The sequence below is a fragment of the Hyposmocoma kahamanoa genome, unplaced genomic scaffold (assembly GCF_003589595.1).
Source record: "Hyposmocoma kahamanoa isolate Upper Pololo Valley unplaced genomic scaffold, ASM358959v1 92, whole genome shotgun sequence".
In the NCBI taxonomy this organism is placed as follows: domain Eukaryota; kingdom Metazoa; phylum Arthropoda; class Insecta; order Lepidoptera; family Cosmopterigidae; genus Hyposmocoma; species Hyposmocoma kahamanoa.
The window spans coordinates 21,190,032-21,197,752 of NW_020654748.1; positions in this window are offsets into that span (position 1 = coordinate 21,190,032).

Consider the following 7,721-nt stretch of genomic DNA (forward strand, 5'->3'; position numbering starts at 1 on the left):
TTTACAGTTCTGTTTTTAAAAATCCAAGCTCCCAAGTCGAGTTTTACGGAAATAGTCAATTTTTTTTTATACAAAATGTAATCCAGTTGAGTTCCAATCTTACGTGTAAATAGTTAATGTTAATTTTGAATTTGTTGTAGCGAACTGATAAGCGATATAATTTTAATGTCAAATAATATATTGGAATCTAAGGTTCAAAAAGCAATCGTTAATTTGTGTGAATCTAAGCTTGGATTTTAAATAATACTAATGGAATTTGTGTAGATGTATTTTTTTATATCTCGATCCCAAGTCGTTGGTTTTTGCGTAACTTACCAAGGATAAGTATGTATTTTTACCAGGATTTGTCAGAAAAGTGTAACAAGCCTCGAAGATCACGACGGCATGTGTGTTAAACTGCCACCTATTTGTATATTACACGATGTTCTTGTTCATCAAGATCACAAAGAGCCACTGTTGGCTTCATACACTTTAGCATTGTATTGAAGAGATATAACCAAGGTGACAATGATTGTACTTCGCGATACTTTAAGCGATAATTACCACAGCAATAATCTTAACTGTTGTGATCACATTTGTAGTGAAAATAAAATCAGTTATCCCGTACATTTGTAAAGTAATGAACATTTCGTATGGAATAGCTGATGTATGGTTAATGACTGAGGATTATGATGATAGTGTCCTACGATAGCATGCTGCCATTTCAGCTCTTCATTCAAAGCCCATGAGAAAGCTCAAAGCTCATTAGTTACCACTGTACGTAGCGCATCGAGTCATATTTCCGGCGGCCTAGTTTATACCAGTTATGTACCTGTCATTTTCACATGCACATTGAAACATTTGGTACACATTCACAGTGAAACATATGGTACACATTGACAGTGAAACATGTGGTACACATCGACAGTGAAACTTCTGGTACACATTGACAGTGAAACATGTGGTACACACCGCAGTGAAACATATGGTACACATTGATAGTGGAATATATGGTACACATCGTTAGTGGAATTGGTACACATCGATAGTGTAATGTGTAGTACACGTTGGTAATGGAATGCGTAGACAAGTGTAGGTGCGACAAAAAGGTACGAAAGTTCTGTGCGTATATTGCGTACGGTGCTGACAGGTACACGCGCGTTTTTCAAAAATATAACACAAGCCACCTGTGAAGCTATAGATGTCATGTATTATTAAAATTAACATTCGAAATTAAAGTAATGAAGAGGTTGTTTATTTGGTTTACTTTGTATCGATAATTTTTTTTCAAGTAATACTTGTGACGTCACTTCCTAGTTAAGAAAAAATATTACATACGGATATCTGACGAACCGCAAGCAAAAGTATATATATTATAGCTTTTATTTCTTGCGCCAATGGTTGTGTAAGTACTAATTCCAATAGTGCACGTAATTCAAAACCAACCGTAATGTGAAATATGGCGTTTATATCTTCAGTCTGCTAATCGAAAACATTGTAAGTTAATACGTTGAAATCTTTTTTAGTACTATTACTCATAATTTTATATTTTCGGACAATACTGTATCCTTGCACCGTAATAACTCAGCCGATAGTACCTGCACGCTACTGAAGCTTTGTCAGTATTAGTTATACATTTCTCAATGCACTTAGGCCCGTATTAGTAAATTTCTCCAAGTGCAGGATCGATATTAAATTTTTACTCACCACACTTAACTGCTTGAGCCGGTCAGAAAAAGCTTTATGTTCATGCAATAAGAAAGAAAAAGATGTAGCGTGTTTCGCTTCCGCTCAGACCGGCGAGTGTGGGGTCTTCCTAAGGCTCATCTCACACTGGCGCAGAGTCGAAGCGTCGCGACGTGTCATGTTTTTAGCCTATAGCATATTCATCTCTATTTTGCCATTATTAAGGTATAAATATGTGTTATGCAAATACGGAATCAATTAATTCCGACAACGCGCGACGGCGTACGACTTCGCCGCCTTCGTTTTCGCCTTTTTGTAGTTGAAAAACAGGATGTGACGCGACACTTCGACTGTGCGCCAGTGTGAGTTGAGCTTAAGGGCGCCTTCACATTAGACGCTTGTAGAAGAGCTGCAGTGGCGCCTCAGTAATTTTTACTTTACTTATTGTGATTGTAAAAGTCGCACGCGCGTTACGACAGGGGCGCTGCAATTGCACTTCTAAATATTGTTGGGTAATTTTCCGATAAATTTCAAACGGTGGAAATTTTTTCGCAAAAATTAGAAAAATTGAAAAATATTCGAAAAATATAATTCTTTGTTTAGAAATAGCTTTTGAAGTTTTATTTAGCGTCAATTATAAAATGAAATTGTAGAGCTAAAGGCAAGTTAGAGAAAATTGAGATTTATCCACATAAATCTCAATTTTCTCTAACTTGCCTGCTGTCCATAACAGCTGCAGTGGTGGCACTGCAGCAGGCGTGTAGCTTACCATCACTAAATTTGATATTATCATTAAAAAAATGATTGGATAACAGCGAAAAAAACCTTTATAATGGCTCCATCGTTTTCGTTCAGTAACTTCAACTTTTGACAATCGTCAACGTCAAATGTGGAAAAATATAAAAAAAATATGATTTCTTCTGAAAAATAATTGTTTTTCAGAATGGAAAAGTTTTCCATGACCCAACACTATTTGAAGGCGCCTAGTCAACTGTCATCAGTAAATGTTACTTAAGTGCACGCCTCTCATATACGGGACGATTTGTCTTCACGATTCGTCGTTTCAGACCAACCGAAACGACGAATAGATTGTGTATGTTTATGTCGTTAACGATTAACTTGAACACCAGGGAAGTATACGACGAATTGATACGATTATCATAGATCGATTATATGGATCGAAACAAAGAATCGTCGGTATATGAGGTCTTTACGTTGTCTTAAGACTATTAAGTCCTTATTATTCAAGTGCAGGTTCTTCGTCATTTGAGATGGTGTCATCCAAGGCTGATGATTGTAGTCTAAGCACTAGATATACAGTTAATATCGGACTAAAGATCTGTTTATTAATCTGGGCCTTACAGAGTCCTATCTGTTTCTATATTTACTTGCAATGTTGTGTAGACATTAGCTACACTACACAAATAAGGTGATAGGAGAGTACTAAAATTTGATAACGTTATGTAGCACTGGCAATGAGTGTGCACCTCAACAAGGAAGCTGATGTAGAAGGTACGCAGCAAATGCTGCAATGCAAGGACTTTTTCTATATTGTACCTATTACTAATTTCGAGAATAAATTTCTTAGGCAAGATGCATGCAAGATGGGAAATATGTTATATAGAACTTTCAACACTGTTCTCATAGTATTAATGAATTTGTGAAAAGGGAAAGCGGTGTTGCAGTCGAACTTTGGTTATGCATACAACAAAATTAATTTCTTAATTGTGTTTATACAGCTATTTTGTAGGATTTATGTGAAATTACAAGTACACTCCCTATTAAAAAGGCGAGATTCGAAAAGTAATATTTTTGGGAGACCGATAAAATTAATTAAAGAAAATCACGCACTGGGCATAATACGGATGGTTTTTATTATGTGCGTCTTTTTTTTTCAGTTTCTCAAAAATGTTTATTTTTGGATTTCCTCAGTTTTATTGAGAGTGCTAAGATGAATGGCTGTTCGCTATTCATTTAGAGCCATACCACACGTTAACGTCGAGCTAGAGAAGCAACGTCGTCGCGTTAGAGATGCGACTTCGTCGAAAGTATCGCTTCTATGTGTCTTGTCTTAGCGGCATTTTCCTTTTCATATAGTTTTTATAACGGATTATTTTGCTTGAATGTTTAGTGTACATGCACTCGGTTGGCCGTAATGATTGTTTACGGGATGCGACATAAAACATAGGTTGTTACGTCAAAAGCGTTTTATTGTAAAAAATATTATTAGAATTTGTGTTTGATTTGTTTTTAAACGGACGCCTATCTTTTGTTTCGCATTGTTTGTAAATTTTTGATATAAGTGTTGACATTCGAGATAGCAGAGAGCGTTGATATTGATGTGGAGGGTAAATATAACTCGATTTATTCTAGAAAGGCATCGTGACACTTTCTGTTAAGTTCGTAGTCTATATTTGTTTAAACCATATCGTAATTTTATTTTTTTAATTGTAATCATCTATGTCGTGTTGGTACATTGACGGCGAATATTGGGTATAAATTGTTTCAAACGATGCAATAATATATTTTTATTGTGATTCGGTTTTAGGTATATCTTGTAAATTAATCTTTAATCCATGTATTTATCTGTACACGATATTACTTCGATTGTAAATTGAATAATGTAATTATTTATGAAATTATAGATAGACGGTTTTATACTGAAATAAGCTCGATGAATGTTTACACGGATCCTGTAACGCATATTGCTGGTGCGACTTAATATCGACAAATTTCGGAATCAAACTAGTCTTGAAGTGCGGGAGAGAGTACAGCAAAAACGGCACGCCAGTGTTAGCTCAAATGGTATTTTGCTGTAGACTGTATACAAAGAAACTTATACCATTTATAGCCTGGCTTATTTATCACAATTATAAGGGTATGTCCACATTTAAGCCACACTTTTGAAAATTATAATTCATAGTTTTTTCAATGTAAATACTACCGCGGTTTTGAAATATCGATTAGGCTATAGAATATTATTTTATGTTAATGTGGACATGCCTACATGTTTTCAACGAATAGTGTATCTTCAGACGTGCTATAAAATTGCTTGCGACTAGTTGCGACTAAGCTAAATATATTAGATATGCTAACAAAACAGCTGATGCAACGGAAGTATCACTTTGTTCAATCATATTTTTATTTATTCAGATAAAAAAGCTAACAAAACATACACTGAGACATGGCGCTACGGCGAGAGTCGTTACAATACAAACATCCGCAACGAGCACATAGGGAAATTCTGAAAAGGTGCGTAGCTAAGTTGGTAGAGCGGTAGCCATATTGAGACGACAGACGCTGGTTTGAGTCCAGGAGGATCGAAGGAAAATTTTCCTTGTTTGTTCGATTTTTGTATCAATAATAAGGAACTAGAAGAGTATTTATCGAGTTCTTAGGTTTTCGCGAATGTTACACATAGGAAATGAAACTATTTTTCCGTATTTAAATCGCGTACATTTGTTTTTTTCAAACAAACGGACGTTTCGGGCCGTTTACGGCTCCCCATGGTCACGGTTGACTGAGGTGGTACAGTCATCAACCAGTTATGTCTAATATTAATGCAAACCACCCTATTTTTTCACTATAGTTACAAAAGTTATTAATTAAATACCTTATTTTTAATTTTACTGTAAAGGGTTCGAAACGTCGGTTTGTTTGAAAAAACAAATATACGCGATTTAAATTAAATCCGGCAAAATAGTTTCATTTCCTAGAAGAGTATTATTATTAATATAGAGAAACACAGAAAAATTCCTTTGACTCGACTGGACTTGAAATTGCTACCACGTTGTACCGTAGCGTCACTCTGTCAACTGAGCTACAGGTCGGGTTAGCAAGTCCACGGAATTCTATGTGTCTGTTATAGATCCTTTGTATTGTGTTTTTTCGTTTTTCAATTTTCTTAGAGAGTATTTTCTCAAAATTAATGAATATTCATATTCAACAAAAAATAAATGTTACAAAAATTTTGGCAACGCGTTTGTCGCACTATAAAATTAGAAAAGAACAATTAATATCACATTCAATAAAGAGCATTATGCGTCTAGTCGCAACCAGTCGCGCGTCTACAGGATCCTATGTTAGCCATAGTCGTTCGTCTGTCGTGACTGAATTGAACTAACATTGTTGAGTATAGCAACTGGTAGGTCCATTGTCTACCACAACGAGGCAGAGCTGTGTTTCATCATTAGTACCATTATTTTGGCTAAGAAGATGATAACGGCATACTATTGGTTGTTATTACACAGATGTCCCTCGGTCCGTTTTGGTAGACAGTGGTCCTCAAGGGACTGAAGGCGAGGATTGTAACTCGTTTCATTATTATAAAATAAACTATCTAAAATCATATAGCTGTTTCACATTACACCCTTTTTACTAAATATGTGTTGTTTAAAATAAGTCTCCAATCTAAGATACCTGACCGCCGATCTTTTTCAAATTCAAATTCAAAATAATCTTTATTTCATAGGTAAGCATTATTACACTTGAAATTGTCACAATGGTTAAACTCTATCGCTCATTCGTAAGGCAGATTCCCCAGAGAAGAATGGGCAAGAAATTCTAGGGGTTGCTCTTTGTAAATAACATTTACAATTTTTTATTTTTTTTATTTGAAACATCAGAGATCGAGACTACCTCCATGAGCTAAACGGGTTACTACCACGGATTTTTGTTATCCAAGTACGCAGAAGTTGTATAATAACCATTAGTATAAAGTTTTTGTTTCACTATAGCTTTAAACCTCGTGCAATTCAAATTTTGTATAACAAGCGGAATCTTGTTATAGAAGCGTATACATTGCCCCTTAAATGATTTTTTGACTTTGTGTAGACGACTATCAAGAAAAGCTAGTTTATTTTTATTCCTCGTATTAATGTTATGTCTGAACTTATATCTCAAAGATACTTTGGGGCCCAGATTGTAAATTGCCCTAACTGCACGTTTCTGCAGGACAAAGATTCTACTGATATCGGCGGCATTACCCCAAAGCAAAATGCCGTATGTCATTAGACTGTGACAGTAGCTGAAGTAAACCAATCTAGCGGTTTCGACGTCTGAAAGTTTCCTTTTTTTTATAATAATAAGTTCAGTTAAGTTTCGCTGCTTATAATATTCCAAGTCGTTTTTACTACATTCGCGCTGCTTTTTATTTTATTATTTATAAACATTGCTTTGGCTGTAACACAAACACGTTTAAACATTTTCGAATATTTCCTAACAAAATCATTAAAACTGTTACTAGTGCTATAAGTCCTTTCATCGTAAAGATCATATAGCCTTTGTCTACTTTTGTGAATTCCCACAGTCGTCCAATCACTAAATTTCAATGAATTATTAATAGTTATGATTTTGGACTTAAAAATAATATCACGTTCACTTTTCACTATGTTCAAAACTAAATTATACAATTTATTGGGATCGTTAACGTACGAAATGTCAGTTAGTTTAAGCATTACGTTATTTCTATAAGCTTTAAGTCGACCATTATTTATCGGAACACATGTGATATCCTTTTTTGGCATTTTGTCAACAGTTATATTAAAAGTGGCCTATTGACCGCTTGGTTTTTTAAGTTTTGGTTAGTTAGGTTTGATTCTGAAAGTCTTGTTACGCATTCAACGGAAAAGTGTAAAGGAATTACAGCTTTTTGGTTGAGAGATCATGGCCCAACAAAGTATAAAAATCAAACAATTCTGTTTCACACATATTATTTTCCACAAAATTTATGAATTTTAAACATAGCCAGAAGGTCTTAACCACGAAATAATGTGGTCTGTGGTCTTAACTTAATGTTAATAATAACACGAGAAGATGTTCACGATGTTTTGAAAGACATCCACGACTTAATTAGATTTTACATATCACCGTGAAAGAATGACATGTGCTCTGTACATAAAGTTGTGCCGACACCTCAACCCTGGAAACAAGTTAGTGCTTATGATGTTATGACAGTCCTTGATTCAAGCATGCTGGAGATCCCGGGTTCGACCCCCGGCAATTATTTATCTCCTGAATTTGGGTTTCATTTGTGGTTATCTATGCGTGTGTCCATG